The sequence below is a fragment of the Ochotona princeps genome, chromosome 7 (assembly GCF_030435755.1).
Source record: "Ochotona princeps isolate mOchPri1 chromosome 7, mOchPri1.hap1, whole genome shotgun sequence".
Classification (NCBI taxonomy): domain Eukaryota; kingdom Metazoa; phylum Chordata; class Mammalia; order Lagomorpha; family Ochotonidae; genus Ochotona; species Ochotona princeps.
The window spans coordinates 84247630-84270900 of record NC_080838.1 but is presented as its reverse complement, the minus strand read 5'-3'; positions in this window follow the sequence as shown (position 1 = coordinate 84270900).

Genomic DNA, 23271 nt, shown 5'->3' with positions numbered 1-23271 from the left:
GGTGTGAGTTGAGAGGGGGTTACATTTAGTGTGGAGTTGAAGAGATAAATTAGGGTTGTTAGTAGCCAGTTGAAATAATGTGGATATCGCTGCTTGTCCTGGTGCAGGAATGGTGTCTAAGAATGCTCAGAACTCATGGTCCAAGTCCTCCTGGGAGTAGGGCACAGGAATCAGGCTGGAGGTCAGATGGATTGCCCATTTATGACATGTTCTTGCACAAAATGTACTTCTAGTGTGGCTAGCATTGCAGTGTGTAATAGAAACTAAATGAGGTTTGAAATATAGAGAGCCAAAGCTAGTCTCTGGAAGTGCTTTTAATCTTCTGATCTGTCCAATGATAGACATAAAAAACATTCTCACAGATGTTTAGTCACAATGAAAGTTCTCTTTTGTCAGGAAAAAAAAACTTGATAATGCAGCCGCACAGTTACAAATGCAGAATATATTTTTATTTTGATTAGATGTAACATGTATTTAATCTATGCGTAACAACACTTAATGTAAGTGTGTCTGTATGTGAAGTTTCATGTTTTAGATATCACTATCAAATTTGATGTGCTGTTGTCATCTAAGGCATCTTGGGGTGGGAGTATAGCCAGGTGGTTTCAGATTAAGACACTCGGCATTTGTGACACTGGGAGTGAAGCAGTGATGCTGTTCCAGTGTCAATGTCCCAACACGCATGCAATACACTTGACTATTAATTAACTCATGCAACTTTTACATTGCAAATTCCCAAGAATCGGTTTTATATAACTTTTCAGAATTAATGATAATGCCACAATTCAAATACACCAGGAGTGTGTATCTGATACACAACAGTTTTTAACATTAGGCACAGCTTAAGAAAACTTGGAAAATCCTGATGCTAAAGCTTATGCAGAAAAGAAACCTGGAAAAGGTCACCCCAAATCAAATCTGATAAAAATCCTAAAATTTTTCATGACACTCAATTACAAGTGGAATTTGGAAGAAACTAACATTAACTATTACTCATAATAGAAATCTCGATCAGGCATGGTACAGAAAAGTATTTCTCAACTCCTCCCATAAAAAACTATGTTATTAAATCATATTCACATAAAAGGTCAAAAGAAAATGAGCCATGTGCTATAGGAAAAGCACTTTAGAGATATATTAGGTACTTAATTTTAAAAATACTGTTATTTTATGGGCTGTATAATGTTTGAGGAACTTGTCAACTTTATAAAATTTAAATTTTGTTCTCATTCCTTTTTCATCCTAAATACTCCATCTTGATGGTTTTATGTAAAATTGCATGTGATTTTCTGAAATGAAGCTCTTCAAAGTATGATGAACTTTAGGTCCCAAATAGATCAATATGTTTACCCTGACTGGACAGTGCACAATGTGTGTGTGTCTCAATATATATCAAAACACCATATGGCAACCCATAAATATATACAAATTTTAGATGGCTTTTATTTAAAATTTAACAACCTGCAAAAGCCAACAGGGAATCTACCTGGAATTCCTCACATGTGCTCGAGAAGACATGACTTCCTTCATTCAATACTAATTTGCTGAGTGCCAGCACTACAAATTTTATGAAGAGTAAACTGCAACCATGTGGAGAGCTTGCATTTTAGTTGAAAGAAGACAAACAGGAGGAAAATAAATGAGAAAATCACACAGAAGCACCTTAAGGAAAAGTGAAATAGGGCCAGAAAAGAAGCTGTGGGGAAGCGAGAGAGTTTGGATAAAGAGGGTGCAGGAAAAGCTGCCCTGAGAGCAGGTGGGCAGTGAATGAGTGTTCCAGTGGGATGCATGGACAGAAAGGACAGAGACGGGGAGCTGTGTGAGCAGCGATTCAGAAGCAGAGCAGGCTGACTACACGCCTCACCAGGGAGCATAGAGGTGGGCAAGCAAGAAACTCACGATAGTGATCAGGAATGAAGGAGGAGAAGGCAGGGATTAACCACATATGACATATTTTTAAAAAGAACTGAAGCAAGCACAAAAAAAAAAAAAAATTAGCATTCACGGGGCCAACACAGTTTCAAGGGTAATGTCAACACCAGGGACCTTGACTTCCCAGAAAGGCGTAGGTTTGCGTGTTTGGGCCTCTGCTTTTCCATGTGGAAAACGCAGATGAAGCTTCTGACTCCAGTCTGGCCTAGCTATAGCCACCTGGGGAGTGAACCAGCAGATGGAAGGCCCTTCATCTCTGTCCCTTCCTCTCTCTCTCTGTCCCCCCCTTTCTGTAACTGTTTCAAATAAATAAATATCTTTTAAAATAAACATTCATAAGTGTGAGAGCTCAAGACAGTGTCTTTGCATTGTTTTTTCCATGTTTCCATACATTCGAAAAATTTTGGCAAGTGCTGCACAGCCTAGTGGGGGTGGTGCCAGGAGGAACACACTGCCAGCACATGCCACCTGAGCACTGGAATCCACTTGCACCACTTGGCGGGGGGGGGGCTGCTGCAGATTTCCTAGGGAAGAGGATGTGGGGACATATCAGAATAGGGGTCACCAAGGGAGTGTTTGACAGGTATGGAATGACTTCTAGGGCTTCCACAAACTAGGCCACTACACTCACAAGTAACAGAACAAACTGAGATGGGGTGGTTCAGAAAAGGAAATCAAGACAGTGTGTCTGAGTCAGATCAATGAACCAGTCCATGTGGGAGAGCTGAGATGGGCCGTCACATTACCTTCTAGCAAGTATCAGGGCAGGGTTGGGCCACATCAGGCTGGGCTGCAGCACACACCAACATACAGAAGAACTGGGGCTGGGGGAACATTCAGTGGATTTGTGAGTTCACCCCTGCTGGACTGCAGCACCCAGAAGTGTGCTCAAGAGCTGGAGTTGGATAGGCATCATTTTTGCTCTTACCAACACATGTGAGAGCTAGGCCTGGGAGCAAGTCATGCTGGGTCAGACTGCAGAATCCACAGTTGCAAGCAAAAAACAGGTCAGGGAACAGATCATGCCCGACTGAGCCACAGCACCTGATGGCACATGGAACATTCTGGGCTGTGTTCAGGACTGGTGGGGGAACTTTGAGCACTCTCCTATTGGGCTTCAGCTCCTTCTGGGGAGCACAAGAGCTGGAGCTCGGGGGCAGGAGAGGTGAGGCAAGGACATAGCACCTGTCAGCATATCTGTGGACCAAGTCTGGGGTGGGCCAGAATTAACCCGTCTGCAGCACTAGCAGGTGCACAACACAGAGAACAGCTGAGCCAGATTAGGCTGCAGAACCCACCTGTTCATGTTGGGCAAAAGGTGGGGATTTTCAGGCTAAGCCAGGCTACAGCACCCACCAGTAAGTGTTGAGACTGGAGTCAGTCTATGCCTAGTTGGATTTCAGCATCCTCTGGCAGGCACAAAATCTTGGGCTAGAGGCAGGTCTGAAAATGGAATCTGGAGGACTCCACTGCTAGGCTTCAACTCCCACTGGTAAACACAGGAACTGGGCTTGAAGGTGGGCCAGGTGGGCAAAGCTATAGCACCCACTGGCATGCATGTGAGCCATATCTGTGGACAGGCTGATCTAAGATAAAATGCAGCACCTGCTACTTCACATGAGGGCCAGGGTCGGGGGGTGGATCAGGCTGGGTTAGGTCCACAGCACCTGCCAGCACATGCAAAAACCAGGGCTGAGGTAGGTCTGATGAGAATAACTAGAGTCACCCCAACTAGGCTGGTGTGCATGAGATCCAGGCTTGGGTTGGGCTAGGTTGGTCTAGGCTACTATACCTGCTGGTTTACATGACAGATGAAGCTGGGGCAAAACTAACTAAGCCGCTGCATCCACTGGCATGTGAGTTGGCTTACATGGCAGACAGACCAAACCTGACATAAAATCAGGTCTGAGGTGACCTGATTCGGTTCTTGGGGAACTCCCCAAATAGTCCAAGTAGACGAGTGGGCTCAAACACCATCCTCAGGGAAAGCCACAAGATATGAGGGCCAACCTTGGAGTACATATATCAGGATTAGGCCTCCTCAGTTGCTGATGATCATACAGTGGTCAGCCAGCCCAGATACACACGTGAGACATGATAGCCAGCTTATGTAGGCCATAGAGAACATTGAGTGCCTCATCAGAGGATAGAAAGAACAGGTGGGACAACTCTCCAGGCCAACCTTTGCAGCAAGTGTCTGGGTCTGTGGATACAGAGGTGGGCCTGGTCAGCCCATAGACTTTGGAAAGATTTTTCTCAACCCTGGTTCAAGGAAGCCAACCATGTCTCAAAAACTATCAAGGCCATTCAAGTCACAACACCCTTGGGACATTCTTTTCAACATCAGAGTCTACAAGGCACCATCAAATGACCATTCCCCATCCCCGGGTGCTGATGTAGTTTGACAGCAATAAGTGGCCCACTGCCCTTCCACCCCTGCAAACATTGGAGGAAAAAAGAAAGAAAGAAAACATTTACCTAATCCACCTTACTTTACACTTCAACTCTCACTACCCGAATTGGAAGTCCACATGAGTGTGAATCCCTATAACTAGGTAATCAATTACTAAAGTTTTTAAATGAATTGATCAAAGGAAAATATTTAAAGTAAAGATGCAATTTTGTCTCCCAAACATATGCATCAGTAACAAGAAAAATAGAAGTAAACGCGCATATGCCTCAAATGAAGGAGGAGAAGCAGAAAAAGTAAATGCAGGGAGCTCAACCCCACGTTGGTGAAGAGGCCAGGAGAAGTTAGCACCGTCCTCAGGATCATCAGGGAAACTCAAGGCAGAGTTGGGATTCAGGGCTTGGAAACAGAACTTGTCAACTTTCTTAGAAATGTGATTATTTTTAGCCATTTTAATAATTCCCATTTCACCATCCTGAAAATTTCCTGTTTTCGTAGTATGACTATAGGATGCAGAATCTTCCACAACCCATATTATTATGCTACTATATTATAATATTCCTACTTTAATATTAATGTGGTTATTAAGATTTCTAAGTTACAAGACACTTGTGACCATGTGGGATATATTACCTCACACAGCTACCACAGTGCATGAGCATGGATTTCTGTTAATTACATTGTAAAATGTTGTAACCAAGTTTTGTGCACATATTTGATGTTAGCTAACTTTTTTGTAGCACTAAAAGAATCCTAGTAAATTGATTCTAATTACTCCTATCTCAAAGTTATTACTTAGCTAAAAGCTTGCCTATACAAATAGAAAAAAAAAATGACATAGGTACTTTTAAAAATTTTTAAGAAATCAAAAACACTTCTAAAACACTTTTAAGGGCCCAGCGGCGTGGCCTAGTGGCTAAAGTCCTCACCTTGAACGCCCTGGGATCCCATATGGCCGCCGGTTCTAATCCCAGCAGCTCCACTTCCCATCCAGCTCCCTGTTTGTGGCCTGGGAAAGCAGTCGAGGACGGCCCAAAGCTTTGGGACCCTGCACCCATGTGGGAGACCTGGAAGAGGTTCCAGGTTCCCGGCTTCGGATCGGCGCACATCGACCGTTGCGGCTCACTTGGGGAGTGAATCATCGGACGGAAGATCTTCCTCTCTGTCTCTCCTCTCTGTATATCTGACTTTGTAATAAAAATAAATAAATCTTTAAAAAAAAGCACTTTAAAAATAATCCATTGCTATTTAACACAATTCAGTTATTCTAGACACATATAGAATAATTAACCAAATCTTTCTTTTTCCTAAATTCATGGCACACAAACCTGAAGACTAATTAAAATTAATTCTGAATAAGCTATGTTTCACAGGAAAACATATAAAAGCAGAAAACATTCTCACTACCAAGAGCTTAAAGTTCTAGAACAAATAGCACATCCGTATAATACTTTTGATAATATGCACACTTTGATGATGTTTATCCTGCCAATCCAGGAACATAATAAATTTCTCCATATTTCAATGTCTTCTATTTCATTTCTTTCAATGTCTTCTTCTATTTAGATTTCTTCTATTTCTTGTAATATTCATCACAGAGGTCTTCTGCATCTTTGTTAGGTTTATTCCAAGCTATTTTAAATTCTTCTGCATATTTTAAAGGGTGCTCCACTTATGAATTCTACCTCATCCATGCAGTTATTTGTGTATAGTAGGATCATTGACATATGTTCATTAATTTTATACGCTGCCATTCTGCCAGATTCGCTTACGAGGTTTGACAGTCTCTTGATTGAGTCTTTTGGTTCTTCTATGTATAGAATTATGGTATCTGTGAGCAGAAATAATTTTAATTCCTCATTTTCAATTTTAATTCCCTTCATTTCTTTTTTACAACCAATAACTCTAGTGAGGATTTTCAATACTGTATTAAATAGCAGTGGTGATGCTGGACATCCTTGTCTAGTTTCAGATCTTAATTGTAAAGCTTCCAGTCTCTCCGTGTTCAGTATGTCAGTGTTAGGGTTTTTTTTTTTTGTATATTGCTTTGATTGTGTTGTAGGATGCCCCATAAATGACTATCTTGCTTAGAGTTTTTAGCATAAAATGGTCTTGATTTTATCAAATGCTTTCTCTACATCTATTGAGATGATCATGTGGTTTTTATTTTTAAGTTTTTGATATGTTGTAGCCCACTAGTATTTGTTTCACACAGCTAAATGCCCTGGCATTTGGTGCATTTACATTTCTTATGGTGATTTTTTTTTCTGAATGTTTCCCTTGATCGTTATGTGGTGTCCTTCTCTCTCTCTCTTTCTGTCTCTCTCTCTCTCTCTCTCTCTCTCATTATTTATTTTTCATGATACAGTCCCTTAGTCCCACAGATTTCCCCTTCTATCTCCCCAATTCTTCCCCCTGACATTTTCCCTTATATTGTAACAATAGTTTAGTCCTCAATAACAGTCACAAGTCCACCATTCTTCTGTTTAAGTGTATCCTGTTATTGTAGGTATATAGAGAATGGTATAAAGTCCAGTTTTCTATTATCAAGACATATTTAACAGTTTCATTGGGAGACCATCATTTATTCAGAAGTAGAGATGCATACTGCAAAGTATCTATTTGATGGTGTTCGTGCCTCCGTTAAAGAGATTCTATAAATAGATGTATATTCACGCAAACCTACATATTAATTGATCTTGTATTTTGCGTGAAGATCGCCTTATATCTCCATATCTTTTAATGTTTCCCATATCATAGTCTATATCATCTGGTATTAGAATACCTTCAGCATCTCATTTTTCATTGCCATTTGCCTGGAATTTGCTTTTCCATCCTTTCACTATATATTTCTGTGTATCTTGGTGTGTCTCTTGTAAGCGACAGAGAAATGAGTTTTGCTGTTGGTCCAGTCCACTAATCTAAGTTTTTTGGTTGATTAATTTAAGCCACGTATGTTCAGGCTTAACCTCAACAGATATTTATTTGGTCCTGTTTGATTTAAGTTTCTTTTATGGTTTTATTGAGATGTTCTCAATGTTTGCCTTTGGATTTGGGAGAGGTTGTTCTCTTTCTTTGTATCAAAACTTTCAGCAATATCTTTAGGCAAGTCTGGAAGAAGCAAAGTCTTTCAGCTTTCATTTGCTTTAGATGTATTTTCTTCCATTTTCAAAGACAAAGGAAAGCTTTGCTGGGTAATTTATTCTGGGCTAACTGTTTTCTTTTGTTTTGTTTTGTTTTTTGTAGAATCTGAAATATGTCACTTCATTCTCTTCTGGACTATAGAGTTTTCTTTGAGAGGTCAGCTGCGAGTTAGGTTGGGGTTCCTCTGTAACTTTGTAGACTTTGCTCATGTGCATATTTAAGTATATTTTCTTTTTTGCCTCTTTTTCCCTGTTTTTTTATTTTATGTATTTTTATTTTGAATTTTGAATTATGTGGTACAATTTCGTATAGACTGAGATTTCCCTCCCCCCCAAAATTCCCACCCTCTGACAGATTTTCCCCATTTCACTACAATGGTACAGTCCTTCATAAGGAATCACAATTCCATTTCTTTATGCTTACCATAGGAGAACTTGATTATGGTGAGCCATGATGAGGATTGCTTCTAGTTGAGCCTATTTGGGGTTTTCTGCCCTTCCTGTATTTGGTTTCCCCACTTTTCCTCCATTTGGGGGAAGTTCTCATTTATTCTTTCACTGAGTATATCTTTCAACCCAGCTTCACTTTGTGCAGCTTCAGAAACTCCCATAACCATTAAGTTTAGTCTTTTGGTGGTATCACTTAATTCTTGTGCTTTTCCTAGCTTTACTCACTCTTCAAGCTTTCTGCTTAAGCATTTTTGCATGTAGTGTCCTCCACTTCTGAAATTCTTTCTTCTGCTTTAGTCATTCTATTACTGAGGATTTCTGTTGGATTTTTTTAAATTTGCTCTATAGAACTCTTCTAACATTTCAGGTTGATTCTTTTTCAATGCTGCTGTATCCTGTGTAACATACTCTTTAAATTCCCCAACTCCTGTAACTGCTTCTTGCTAACTTTTAGAGCTTTATAATGATTTTTGCAAATTTTTTATCCAATAATTCCTCAACATCTTCAGCTCATTCTGAGATTAAAATATTCTTTTGATCCTTGGTGTGGGAGGCTCTGATCATCTCTGGAATATCTGTTTGTTGTAGCACCATTCTGATGCCTCTTCCTCGTGGCAATAGGTTTACCAAGGTCCCTCTGCCATCAGCCTGCTCACTCCTATTTCTGAGGGTCATGACCTCTAGCTTCCCCTCCACTCATCCTACTCCATGCACTGTAACATGTCCTTACCCTACTTCACCATCTTGGTCTCCTTAGGATTAATATTTTCAAGGAGATAAATTTAAAACTCAAGAAATGTGGCACAAATATAGAAACCAGAAAAAATAAAAACTCATATACATGAAAGAGAAATGTAAGTGAATTAGGAATTTAACAGGTTAACCAGACATCTGTAATATTGAAATCCTATAAATCCCATTTGCAGGTTGGTTCAAGTCCCAGCTGCTTCACTTGTGATTCAATTCCCTGCGAATGTGCCTAGAAAAAAAGGGAAAATGACCCAAGCATAAAATAAAAGGTATCAACTTGACCCAGCCCCAGAAGTTACAACCATTTAGGGAATAAACCAGCAAACAAAAGATAGCTGTAGCTCTCCTTCTCTCTCTCTCTCTCTCTCTCTCTCTCTCTCTCTCTCTCTCTTTCCCTTTCTCTCTCTCTCTCTCGACATCAGACTTGATACATCTTTTAAAAATTAGTGAGTTTGAAGAATGATCAGAAGAAAACATCCAGGATGAATCATTTACTAATCACAAAAAAATTTAATTTTATTTTATTTTCATTGGAAATTCAGATATACAGAGAGGAGGAGAGACAGAGAGGAAGATCTTTCACCCACTGATTCACTCACCAAGTGGCCACAATGGCCAGAGCTGAGCTGAGCCAAAGCCAGGAGACCAGAGCCTCTTCCAGGTCTCCCACATGAGTGCAGGATCCCAAGGCTTTTGAGCCATTCTCAACTGCTTTCCCAGGCCACAAGCAGGGAGCTGCATAGGAAGCGGGGCTGCCAGGATTAGAACTGGCCCCCTTATGAGATCCTGGTGCATGCAACTCAAGGACCTTATCTGCTAGGCTACTGTGCTGGGCCCAATAATAAAATTTTATAAAGCAAGAAGGGACCATGCCAGAGGCCAGATCCAGCCAAGTTCAGAACTTGAGAAGGGTGCATGAAAGAGACTTAGAGAGAAAAAAATGGACCACTACAATTTCAGGATCGTAATGGACAATGGAAGGAAGCTGTCCCTTTATTTCTACAGAAGCAGTAACAAGCTCTGGCACAAGCCTTTTATGTCATGGTGTTGCACCCACTGGACCACAGAGTGCGGGGGCCCTGAGCAGTATAATTACAAAGTATTCTTTGGGGGCAGTTTGACATAGCTTCAAGGGGGGGCACAATTTGCAACAGCTTGAGAGGTGGCTAAAGAAGGATCACGCATTCCCTGCTTATCTCAGCTTGCCAGCCCCTGCCTGTTCTCCTCAGGTCTGGGCTCCAACCTTGGCGCCGCCTGTGACAACCAGACCTCGATCTTGAATTACCTATGGTTTAATAAGGTTGGGGCCTTGGTTTATGGGGATTGGAGTCATTGGCACCAGTTGGCCATTAGGCCTGCAAGCTCACACAGTTCATTAGCTAAGCAAGTAAAGCAGGAGTTATAAAGGCAAAAAGAACTGCAGTTAGCAATGAACCACGTTTACTCCATTTTGATTTCAAGTCTGCAATGGACAAGTGGATGTTTCCAAGGATAATTCTGCCAATTGTTTCACCTTAAGGCAGGGCGTTATCCACTCTGACGTTGCAGCCAGGAATGCCTCAGTAGACAACACACATTAATCAGTAATGCACTCCTACTACAATTCTCTTTTTACAACTTATCAGTTAGAGGAGGAAATATATCAGAGGGGAAAAAATAAAGATTAGGAGCAGAAAACTACAAACATAAATTCCCAGTATAACTTCAGACTCAATAACCCTAAGTTAGTTTGAAAGCATGTATTACAGTGTTAATACAGACATTCTTGAGATCTTCCAGCCAAAGGGCCATAAGAGCACCTGAGACAGCATACGTTGATAAAGGCCTGTTCACCAAGACACTGTCAGCAACATTAACTCCCAAGCTCACATTGGTTGTAGAAACCATCTCTCAGGGGCAAGCAGCAATGCCTCAGTAGCTTACAGAACTAGTGGGGTGGTCGGGGTGTCCTTGCAAAGGGAGGTGGAACTGTGTTCAGGTGGTTTTAGAGGCATCTGCCCAGCCCTGCCATGCAGCAGGAAGCTCCCCCCGGCCCTGCCAAGGAGGGGAGCTGTTCTCTTCACACCTTCATTGCGTTCACGCCTACTGCACGGACCCCAGCAGGAACATAATTTAGATACAAGAAATAGTGAGAAAGATACACACACGCGCACACACGCACACGCACACACGCACACACGCACACACGCACACACGCACACACACGCACACACGCACACACATGCACACACACGCACACACCACACACGCACACACACACACGCACACACCACACATGCACACACGCACACACACGCACACACACGCACACACGCACACACGCACACCACACACACACACGCACACACCACACACGCACACACACGCACACACACGCACACACGCACACACGCACACACACGCACACACGCGCACACACCACACACGCACACACGCGCACACACGCACACACCACACACGCACACACGCACACACACGCACACACACGCACGCACACACGCACACACGCACACACCACACACGCACACACGCACACACACGCACACACCACACACGCACACACCACACACGCACACACGCACACACGCACAATTTAAGCCTAGAAGGACAAAAGAGAATGTGAAATGGAACGACGTTTAAAGAGATGAGAAAATTCCTGAAAAATTTCCAGTACTGATGAAAGGCATCAGTACAGATTGAAAAATCCAAACACATTGCAAATATGATAAATAAAAAGAAAGCCATGCAAATTAGGCTTGACTAATTTCCTGCAAAATATCCATATTCACCCAAAAACACATTAAACACACATTAAGATGCGTGGTCTTATTTATAAAACAGGTCTTTGAAGATGTAATGAAGTAAAAATCTCCAGGTAAATCATCCTGGATTTGTGGAGCCCACCCTCAGTAAAGTGATTGGGATTCTTAGGAAGAGACAGGGCAGCACACTTTCCCATGCGTCCACGGAAAGCCTAACTTTTCTGACTCCTGGATTCGGGCTCAACGACACTGACTTCAGATTTATGTATAAAATTCAAATCTAGGAAGAGAAGGCAGAGCAGCAGTTGTCTTTGGAAGGGTGTTAATGCGTAGCTCCCACGGCAGGGCCCGATGCTGGCCCCTGGTCGGCCACATGCACCTTCTCCACACTGGCTCCAAGTCCACCCTGAGTATTACACAACCAGGGCTGAACTGTTCTGGGAAACTCTTGTCGCAGAAAATAAAGCAATCATCCATTTACGTAAAAATGAAGGTTGGGGCACTGCCAAAAAGTACTTTAACTGGAAACTTTCCGCTTTGTTTCACCTTAAAAACCAAACAGCGTTTTACAGTATTGATTTTTCCCTTTTTCAACTATGAGAGTGTAACCTTTTCCTTCTTCCCGCGTGACTTATTTCCTCTTGTGTGTTATTACCTGGCAAATGGTTTTTCCTGCATACGCAGACATTTCTAAGCACTTGGCTTGGTTTCTCCCATGACAATTTCAGGGTGCACTGAATGTCATCTGGAATACTTTACATGGAAATGAGGAGCGGGAGCGGAAGGAAATGTCAGGGAACCACGTGATGCATTAGCTGGGAAAGCCAACGCCTCAGCAGAGTCACGGACCACGCCTCCCTGAGGACATCAATCGCCACCGAATGAAATCAACTAAAGTTGAAATGCAATTCAGGTGTTGTCTAAGGGGAGAAGTGGCCCAAAGATCAGGCCTTCACTTGGCCTATTTAAGCTCAGGCATTTTATACCTTGGAAACTCTCAAATCATTTCCTAACATTCAGTTTACAAATTTTCAGCTAACTTTCAAATATCATGCTTGAAATTCTGAGTAGGTAGGTTGTAACTCAAATATTTGAAGTTTTTAATGTCCTCTTAAAATGTTTGAGTTTGTCCATCCTATTTGTGTGTCTATCTGACTGTCTGCTTTCAAACAACTAGTATTTTGAAAGAGAGGGAAATGGACAGGCGCATCCTACACCTCCTTCTGAAGTCCTCATACTGTCTTCACCCCTCCCTGGCCAGTACCAAGGTTAACCTTGCCCTGCTCTGTCTCCTCCACTCTGCCCTTACCTCCTTCCTAGGTCTTGGTTCAACTTTGTCTCATGAGACACTTCACCTTAGAAGATGCCCTGGCTACTCTAAGCCTCAATTTTTCCATCAGGAAGCAGGCGTCTAGGCGCCACTTCCAGAAACAGTTGTGAAAATTAAAATGAGATCATAGAGAGAGGACTTCTCCCAGTGGTCAATAAACATCTTTTTGCCTGTGTGTATTACAAAGACAGAGCAGGTAATGTGGTCCAGAATAACTCGTTAAGGCTCCTGAATCGTCGCTACAGTGAAACACATGAAACCTCTCACTTGGGTAACAGTCGTCTTAAGTCTCAGTTCCACTTCTGTTAAAATTGTGATAAAAGTGCTCCTCAATGGAGTATTTGTGAAAATGAAACCTAAGATATTGCCTCCAGAGTGCTCAGCATAGTATCTGAAATGTGAAGTTTCTCAAGAAGTTGAAGCACCTGATGATTCGGCTAGTAGTCATGCAATGGTATTACAACCTTTATAGTTACGTTTGGATTCAAGTGTTTCAGGGAGACAACACGTCTACACAACAGCCCTAAGAAATGTTGATATTCATGGGAGCTTTTTATTTCTATCTGAATGAGAACGCTGCACAGCTCTTTCTATTCCGTAAGTTCAGTCATTTTTAGAAATGTGAATAAAAGAGCCGCAGAGGAAAGGCAGAGCTAGCAGCCTGGATGCGTGCTTTCCTGCTCCCACAGTTCTTCAAGTGCTGTAGGCGTTTTCTGTTTGAAAATCCTCACAGACCACAGACTCCATTTAAGCCAACACCAGAAGGTTTCCCAGTGACACAGTCACAGGCAAATGACTACCCTAGCAACGGAACTTCTGAGGAAACCTTGCTGGACTTCCTACCTTATTCTTAGGCCCCTTGAAGCACAGTTCCTGCTGAGAAAGCTTTGCAAGAATACCCTTAAGAAATCCAGCCCCTGCCTCCCCAATGCATCAACATCATTCTTGCATCTGGGGCTGAAATAAAGATGCCACATAAGCTGTGCCCAGTGAAGTGGCTCTTCTCAACACACCCCTACCTCCAACCTTAGGAAAGGAAAAGTTGCTTCCTCCATGGAGAATAAACCTGTAACACACAATTTCAGAAGAATAAAAGTCATAACACCAACCTGTGTCAAAAACCCACCGATGCATTAGAGTCTCCTTGGAGGGGAAAGTCAATAAAATTCTAAGAAAAAAATCTGCCAAAACAGCCATGGAGCAGGCAGAATGTGCAAACAGACTTACTGTCTGCAGACAGGATCCTGTGCGGCACAGCTCACTCTGCCTTCCAGTGAGATCCATCTCAGAGCGTGGGATCATTTCAGGAGCTATAACATTGAAACATCTAGGACTCAAATCCCAGACCCCTTGGGCAAGTCACTTAACCTTTGTCTTCCCAGGTTTTCCCTTCTGAAAAAAGCAAGCAAACAAAAAACAAACAAACAAGCAAGCAAGCAAACTCTCCTGTCAAGAAGAGGGAGTCCCACTTGTGTCTGGGAGTTCCTGGAACATAAGAGTACGTTTCCTCATGTTTGCTAGGCCACTCCCTCCACCTTGTGCCTCCATGCTGGGAGGGCACTGGACCAGCAGACCTGGCTGTATCTGAGCAGCTAACCAATGCCCAGTTATCAGGGCTCCCACTAGACACGAAGGTGAACACCTGAGCTGTGAGCCTACAACCAGTGCCTGCTTCTATCGGTGTTCAAGGGATAGAAGCTAATGGAAGGTCTTGGAAAGAAGAACCAACCAAACAGCAAGATTCTGCTCTAGCCTCACCACTTTCTCCGTAAATCTTCACAAGTTCCTTGATGACTCTGAGTCTCATCATTCTCATCCATCCATGGGGAGATGTATTAACAGCTTTTCGTAAGAGATGTTTCAGGTACTTCCACTCTGACTGATTACTGCCCATACATTTTGTTCTGCTTGACCATTAAATACGTATATCCGGTGTCTACGGCACATGTGGCTGTCATTTCAATGGCCGAAATAAATCTGAAGTCCCTAAAATGAGAACATCTTTCCAAATTCACCTTACCCAATGTGGGCACATGATTAACAGGCCTCACCCACCACCCGCAAACCCCTATATTCTAAACTTAGGGATCCTCTACACCAGTCAGGTTGCAAAACAGTTTGGCTTTTCTCCTGCAAGTGTTGGTGAATTATCAACTGAGGCCCTGCTTTTCACATATTTCCCTAACCTGTTCCTTTTCCTTCCTTGCAGAAGCAAATGATCCTCTAACACCAAAGATGGCAACGTATAGGCAGTGCAACAGTGACAGACAACAAAGATGGGAAGAGACAATCCCAGAATGCCATCACAACTCTTTTCCTATTTAGCTACATTATGTAACATCTCTGAAACTTTGTTAACTGTTCACTGGGTAGAATCTTATTTGCATATCTTAAGAAAATTGGAAGACCTACTGTTCACAAAGTTCCTTGTGCAAATCAATCCTATATAAATTAGGAGAGAGAGAAGAGTAGCAGCCAGGATGACCCACAGGCTCTGTGGCCTGCTAGATGCTAGGGAGTCAGAGCACCAAAAACCAGCAGCACCTGTTCTTGTCCAATATGGGTAGGAGTTTGTTCCTACAGACTACCACCCAGAAAGCCTCACCTCTGGATGGAGGTGTCAGAGTAGCTCTCGGACTGGAACCACACTCTGGCCAAAAATGCTATATAAAGATTAAGTATGTGACAAAATTTTGTAGCAACATCAGCTAATTGCAAAGTTAAGGAAAAGAAAGTAATTAAAATTAGAGATGAGCCAGCAAGTAATTCACTTAATTGTAAGCACAGAACATTCCCCAATCTGTAATCTTTTCTTCTTCTGAATTCTAAAAAAAGAAAGGTATGTAAGACACTTAAATGTTTCAGTTACGACTCTCCGGAGTGGATGCAGGCTGCCTGTCTCACCTGTCAAAGCACACCAAAGCAGTATTATTTAATGATTTGTCTATATGTTTTTTAATTGTTTTGTATGTGTGTGCCTTAAAGAATATTCTCCAATGAACTTGGTTTAAAAATAATATGAGTATTTGGTATCTGATGCATAGGTAATCAAGACGCGTAACATAGCTCGAAGTTACAAATACATCAGGGGGTACATTGCAGTTCAAAATATATAGTTTTTAAAAAAAAACTGCAAACACATGCGTTCAGGAATACATTTGAAAAACAAAGGTACAGCTTTAAAATTCCATAGAGGTGAGGAGAGGAAAAAAATTCACGTTACGGATGGTCTCCAAGTGTCTGTGAGTCTCAGCTATATTGTTTGTGTTTGTCTCTTAACCTGTGTTTTTCTAGTGCTGTCAAGCCAAAAAATTCAATGTCATTTCAGCAAAATAGCATGTAACCCAGCGCCTCACTCCCCCTTCCTGGCAGGGCTGGATGTCCTGCAGCCTGCTTCCCATTCCTCTTTCAAAAGCCCAGAGCAGCTCACCCAAACAGAGGCTGCCAGTCCACGCTCCGCACACTCTGGGCTTACTTACCAGAAGCCAAGCTTGACATCCAACTACAACATGTGTCCAGGGTCGAGCTGTATCCCAAAGAGTCCTAGCACTCAGGACCTTGGAACGTTCTTTGCGAATAAAGCTGTTGCTCCTGTAATTAGTTAAGTGAGGTGGTGCTGGAGTAGAGTGAACCCTTCATCCTATCTCATGATGACCTTATAAAGATGACACAAGGAAGGACAGACACACAGCAAAAGCTTCTGCTTCTCCAGGCCAAGAAACCCAAAAGAGATAACACAACCCCAGACACATGGGAAGCATGCAATAGCTTCTTCCTCACAGCTGGAAGACAGAACCAGCCCTTCCACACCTTGATTTTGGAGTTCTGGTCTCCAGAATCAGAGCCTGTAGGTTTATATGGTTTCATGCCTCCCTGCTTGAGGCTGTTTATGATTCCACCTGAGTAATTTCCTGCGTTCTACAAGGACCGCTCTCCTCACAAGACATAGCAAGGCTGCCATGCCATCCCAGGTCCTACCTTGAGGCTACCCTGGAGCCACAAAGAAACACTCATTCAAGAATCAAACGTCCTGGCTTTGGGTCCAAGCTTTGTGTCATCTTACGCTGAGTCTCCTCATCTGCACGCAGAGCTGCTGACGTTGCTAAATCAGTCTCATGTAATGACCAAGAGAGCCAAATAAGACAGTAGAGGAAGATGCTTTACGGTGCGAGGAGCAGCAATCACAGTATGAAAGCACTGTTACAATTTAACACCTAGCACCACCGACTGGCCTTGTTATGATGTCTTCATGCAACCATTAACCAAGCAAAATCTGTGTTTTTTTTAATTTCATGTATTAATTCATGCATCTATTTTTTCATAAATCTTAAATTATGTCTTACAATGCAGTGTTTACATCCAGAAGATACTTGAAAAGAAGTCATTGGGGAACACATTTCAGCAACATTCCAAATCAGAGTGCCCTGGTTCAAGATCCAGCTTTTCCATTTGCAATTGAACTTCCTGCTGAAGGAAGCAGGTGATGGCCCAGCACTTGAGTGCCTAGCACCCACGAGGGACAGCTGAATTGACTTCCATGCTCCTTGTTTCAACCTAGCCAGGTCTCGGCTACTGTGAGTACAAAGTAAGTGGGCCAGAAGCTGGAGATGTGCGCTCTCTCTCTCTCTCCCTCTCTCTCACTCTTTTAAGAAAAGACATTGTACCTGACTTTCACACACCTTGTCTTTCACACACCTATGTAAAGAAATATCTCCAGTCATAATTCTGAAGAGGTATCTTGACCACAAAGGTTAGTGAAACACAGAAAATGGGGCCCGGCTGAAAGCAAATGAAATCTGTGGAAATCTCAGAAATATGCCAGTGCTGATGAGTTGTTTGGATAGGAGTGAGAAGCTCAATTACAGCTATCCCTGATACTCTTCACCATGGAAAAGGAGAACGGAAAGAATTGAATCCCCATAAACAGGTTGTTTGGGGTAAAGGTCTCTGTTAGCCAAAAACCCTGTTTCTTAGGAACAAGTAACTCAAGAGATAAAAATGCTGAAATTTACCATGTCTCAAAAACATTAGGAGGGAGTTATTTACCTGGAGTTCATCCTTGGAAATAAGGCTTTCATTGACAAGATCAATGCCCTTTGCCCTAGAGTTTTGATAAGGCACCCAATAATAAACAAGCACACACAGGAGCACAGCCAATGAAAGACCAAACTCTCCCATGGATCTGCACAGATCCACCAGTGCACATTTATTCAACATGGCCCAACTGATATAAACTCATTTCCCAATAGATACAAAATACAAACTATGTTAGGACCTTTTTCCTTATTTGTGATTTCTTTCTAAAGATTTCTTTTACTTTATTTTATTTGAAAGACAGAATTACAGGAAGAGAAGTAGAGACAGAGGGAGAGATCTTCTGGCTGGTGGCTCACTTCCAAATTGTGCACCAGCTGGAATCGAGCTGAGCCAAAGCCAGGAGTCAGGAGCTTCTTCTGGGTCTACCATGTGGTGCAAAGGCTCTAGGATTTCAACCATACTCTGCTGCCCTCTCAAGCCATTATCAGGGACTGGATAAGAAGTGGAGCAGCCTGGACTTAAAATCAGTGCCCATATGGGATGCTGGCACTGCAGAAAGAAGTTTAGCATGCCCACCAGAGGGTCAACCCCCACTAGCAACTTGTAAGGGCAGTTGTATAGAGTATGGCCAACTGTAATGAGTATTTGACCAAGGGAATCAGCAAATACGTTTCTGATGAAGTTGTTGGAGCTGATTTTGTGAAAGATAGGAGAAGAACTGAATAGGAAATAAGACAGAAGTCCCAAACAGAAGCAAGGGCTGTGGAAAGGATCCATGGAGAGAGAGGTGCTAAGAGCAGCCAGTGTGACATCCATGGAGAGAGAGGTGCCAGGAGCAGCCAGTGTGACTACAGAGAGCGCAAGGAAAGGGTGTGAACAGAGGGCAAGGATAAACGATTCTCTGCCCATGTTGCCTTCATTATTCTTGCTACTAGAACGGCGTCCTAACTGATACGCTAGGAAGGGTACTTGTTCTCGTCTAACGTCTCAGAGTGGCATCCACAGAGTAGCTAAAACACTAACTATTTTCCTAAGGATTGTAGGAGGGGATAGTTAAACAATTCATGGGAAAAATAGATTTAAAATTTTATTTTTGGAGCAAAAACATTTTCAGGTACAGGTAAAATATTTTCATAATATGCATTTTTCCATGAACTTTTTGAAAAACCCTTCCTATGCACAAATTTCAGCAATTTTGCCCCAAAATAACCACATCTTTTAATTCATTACATTTTCCATGAACTTTTTGAAGGATGCCTTGCACGTTCATATAGCATTTCTTTTCAACTAAAATTTGCATACTGTAGTATAGTATCTACTAACTGCACTGAGTTTTCACTGTCTAAATATCTGCATTCCAATTTTTTAAAGTATAGTCAAATGTGAATAAAAAGTTTTGCAAAAAAAAAAGTGAAATAATACAACCATACATGACTTAGCTGTGTACACACATTCACTTTGGCACAGACATTCACCATTATTTCAGGATAAAATTCGAGCATCATAGCTTCAGAAAATAAGCGTTTGCCAAACTCTATTCAGAAAATGTGTTTTTATGGCTTTTCAGTACCTTATAAAATAACGAATGAAAGACTAATATTTTTCCAGTCTATGAATATTCTAGATGTTTCTTTTTGTCATTAATAATGATGGAAACGTCTAAACAGAAAGAATGAGAACATTGCCTTTTTAATAATAGATATCTGGTTTCAAAATTATACGTTCACGCTAACATTAGTGGATCTCTACAGCCCTGATCTTTGTCTGCTATGCTTGGTCCAGTGTGCGTAGCATTACACACTATCTATATCCACCTCTCATTTCAGGTATTGCGCAGTGTCTTTGGAAGCTGAAGGCAAAAATCTGTCAGCTGATCCCAGTCAGAGCTGACCTTGTCCTGACTTTGGAGTATTAAAAATTAAAGAGGAAACTGGAGATCTCTGGAGACCAGAGAAGGTCAGAACAGAGAAGCAAGACAAAGAGGATCAATTTTCAGCAAGCTGGATGTTCACTGGAAACTCACTGAGCTTCCGCTTGCCAGGAACTTCTCTGCACAGACCCACAGCTAGCCTGGGGAATTCTCAGGTCCCAAATCTGAAGAAAGTATTCACTTACGATCAGGATCTTCTTTGGACTGATCTTGGCAAAACATGGCAAATGGAATTTGTCATTATGTGCATAAGCACATTCTTCTGATTTTGTTGTTCAGAACTACAATTTTTTAAAATATTTATTTATTTTTATTACAAAGTCAGATATACAGAGAGGAGGAGAGACAGAGAGGAAGATTTTCCATCTGATGATTCACTCCCCAAGTGGCTGGAACAGCCAGAGCTGAGCTGACCCGAAGCCAGGAGCCAGGAGCCTCTTCCGGGTCTCCCACGTGAGTGTAGGGTCCCAAGGCTTTGGGTCGTCCTCAAGTGCTTTCCTAGGCCACAAGCAGGGAGCTGGATGGGAAGCAGAACAACATTTTAAAAATGAAAGAATTCTAATAGTTTGATAACAGCAAATCCTATAGACCTCTTGGCCTGAATATCAGTAGCACACTGGAAAAATCAGATGCAATATAGCATATTTTTCTCTTCACCCCACATTTATCATGAATGCCTTTATTTCATGTGGGATATTAAGTGAAAAAACCTAATTTTTTTCAACTGTGCAAACTACAAATAAGATTCAGCCACATAAAGTAATAATGATGTTAATTAGAGCTCAAAATAGCATTAAGGTTCATGGATTTAGACTGCATGTGTGCTCGTTACATTTCACTGCAAGTGTGGAGTAGCAAGAGGCCATTTAACTGCAGATGGAACACATTAGAAGCAGTTCAGGAATACTAGCTTCCAAACGTAATGACAATGTGGCAACCAGAAACAGAAATCAAGAAAAAGGATGCAAGACTAGAGAGATTGAATTCATTCTAGTTGAATACTGTGAATAGCAAGCGCTTAATTTCCTAAACAAAAAATAAAAAGCACGTAGTCATTAACACAGTCTGAACAGTTCACTCTACTCCGTTCTACCTGTTTGTAATTCAGTTACTGATGGTCATCTGTGAGTTCAATAAAATGCAAAGGACAAAATCAGAAAATGTTAAAGTTTGCATGAACGTCTAAGCCTGTCTAATTTGAACCTCTGGATTTCTGTCTAATTCAAACAGATGAATTAGGTGCAATGCAGATGAGAGAGAGAAAATTACTCTCCTTAAGAACAGAGCCAAGAAGAGTGACTCTATAGCAATGAATTTCAACTTCATTGTGGTTCAACTTTACTCCCTCAGCTTTAGAGAGCAAAGGCAACACAAAACAAGATTAGCAATGTAATGAGAATCGCCAACCACCCCTGGATTTCTTGGTTCACACTTCTCCAGTGTTCTCCACAAAGCAGCAAGAAAGGACATTTTTAAATACAGGTCAGGAACCATCAGCGACTTCCATAAAATCAGTTACACCAACGGATCTTAATGCTGGGTCAGGAGCCTGTGAACTTGGACGGGGCAGTCCATCTTTGCTAGATTCCACTGGCTTTGCGTGAAACCTAACATTTCCTTCAACTGTGAACACAGCAGAGAAAGGTGTTTGAGCGGTACCTAGAATTTGTACACCAACAGCAATCATAAACAGAAATCAGTTTACAATCTCTGCTGATGTCTTCAAATTGTATTTATTCTCATTTCATTTAAAATTATAGTGGTTCAGGGGTGAGCGCTGGGTATAATGCTTAAGAAGCTGCTTGGACAACATATCAGAGTGCCTAGTTTCAAAGTCCATCTCCATTCTTGGTTCCAGATCCCTAACACTGACCTTTAGGGAAGCAAGAGGTGACGGATCAAGTGGTTGAGTGTCTGCCACCCTTGTGGAAGACACGAACTGAATATCTGGCTTGCAGCTTCAATCGATCCCAACCCAGCTGTTGTCAGCATTAGGGGACGAACCTCTAACTCACTCGTCCTTCAAATAAACAAAAAAATACAATTCAAATTCACAGAAGTTTTAAAACTGACTTCTGTATCAAGTCATTTACTGTTTTATTACAGAAGTGCACAGATTAGTGCAGATTTTTTTAATAATATAATAACTACAGTTCACTATCACAGCGTTTCATAAAATAATTATGTTGATGAAACATTTCTATCACTGTTTTGGCATAATTTTATGTTTAGTCATAATTATTCATTATAACTTCATAAACATAATGAGATTTTCTTTATAAAGGCATCTTCATTACATTCGAATTCCTCTGGAGCCCTTGGCCTTTTCTTTTAAGTCATCAAAAATATCCATCTGAGTAAACAGCACAGAGTCCACCATCGGGAGTCCCAGGTGCTACAATATTTAGAAGCCCTGTTCAGTGGCCCTGGACCCATCTCATGCTGAGCTCTGGGTCCTGGCCTTGGCCCTGCCTGGGCCTGACCTTACCTCATCAGCCTAACATGTGTTCTGTCCCATTTTCCTAGCCTCCTCTTTGCCATCCCCAAGATCAGGGATTGGCACATACTTTTTCTATAAAGTGTGAACATTTTGGTGATAAATATTTTCGGATTTGCAATATGTTACTCCTCTGCCAATGTTGTGCCAAGACAACCACAGACATTGTACAAACCAGCTAGCTGCACTGTGGCCCAACCCACAGAAACAGGTTCCAACCAGATTCACCTGCAGGCAACATCCTGACCTGCAGCCTTCAGACCTTAGTCTATGCCCTTCTCCTTGCCCTATCTATGAATGCCTCCATGAATGAATGTGAACTTTGACTCTGCTTCCTTTCTGTAAGAAGAGCTCGGTACCCACATACTGCCGTCATTTGCAGCATGAATTTAAAAAAGAGAGAGAGACAACACGTGGACACTCAAGAGGGTAGAGGTTGGTTGGATTTTTAAACAAATATACCAAAAAAGCTTCAAAGACTTTGCTTGGTTGCTGCCACAAACCAACACAGTGACCATGGATTCCTTCAGAGGAAATCCCTCTTGAATCTCACTTCATAGAACTCAGTATATTACTTATCGAGAATCCCTGAGGTCTAATATCTCTAAAACCACTGATTTGTGGACAAAAGAACAAGGTGCACAGACAAGGAATCCCATAGTCTTTCCCTTTCTGGCTTTCTCTTTTATTTAAAGCCAAAATGTCAAATGTCAAAGTTTTTGGAATTCAATCTGGCTAAACTCTGCAAAATAATACAAGGAAACAAGCAGAACAAGAGTCCTCTCTGGTTGGTACAAGGTGAACTGGGAGAATTAGGATTACAAACTCCAGAAATCTCAGAAAACGATCAGACCTAACACACCATTTGGAAGCTGAATTGCCCATATTTTACACAGTACAGATTTCCAAAAAGATAGCTTGTTCATTAATTAAATGTCCACAAAAGTATACCCAATTTCTCATTCAAGCAGATAGCTTTTCTACATAATCACCTTTGTCTTAGTTATAAATTTGGTTATTAGAAGCTAAT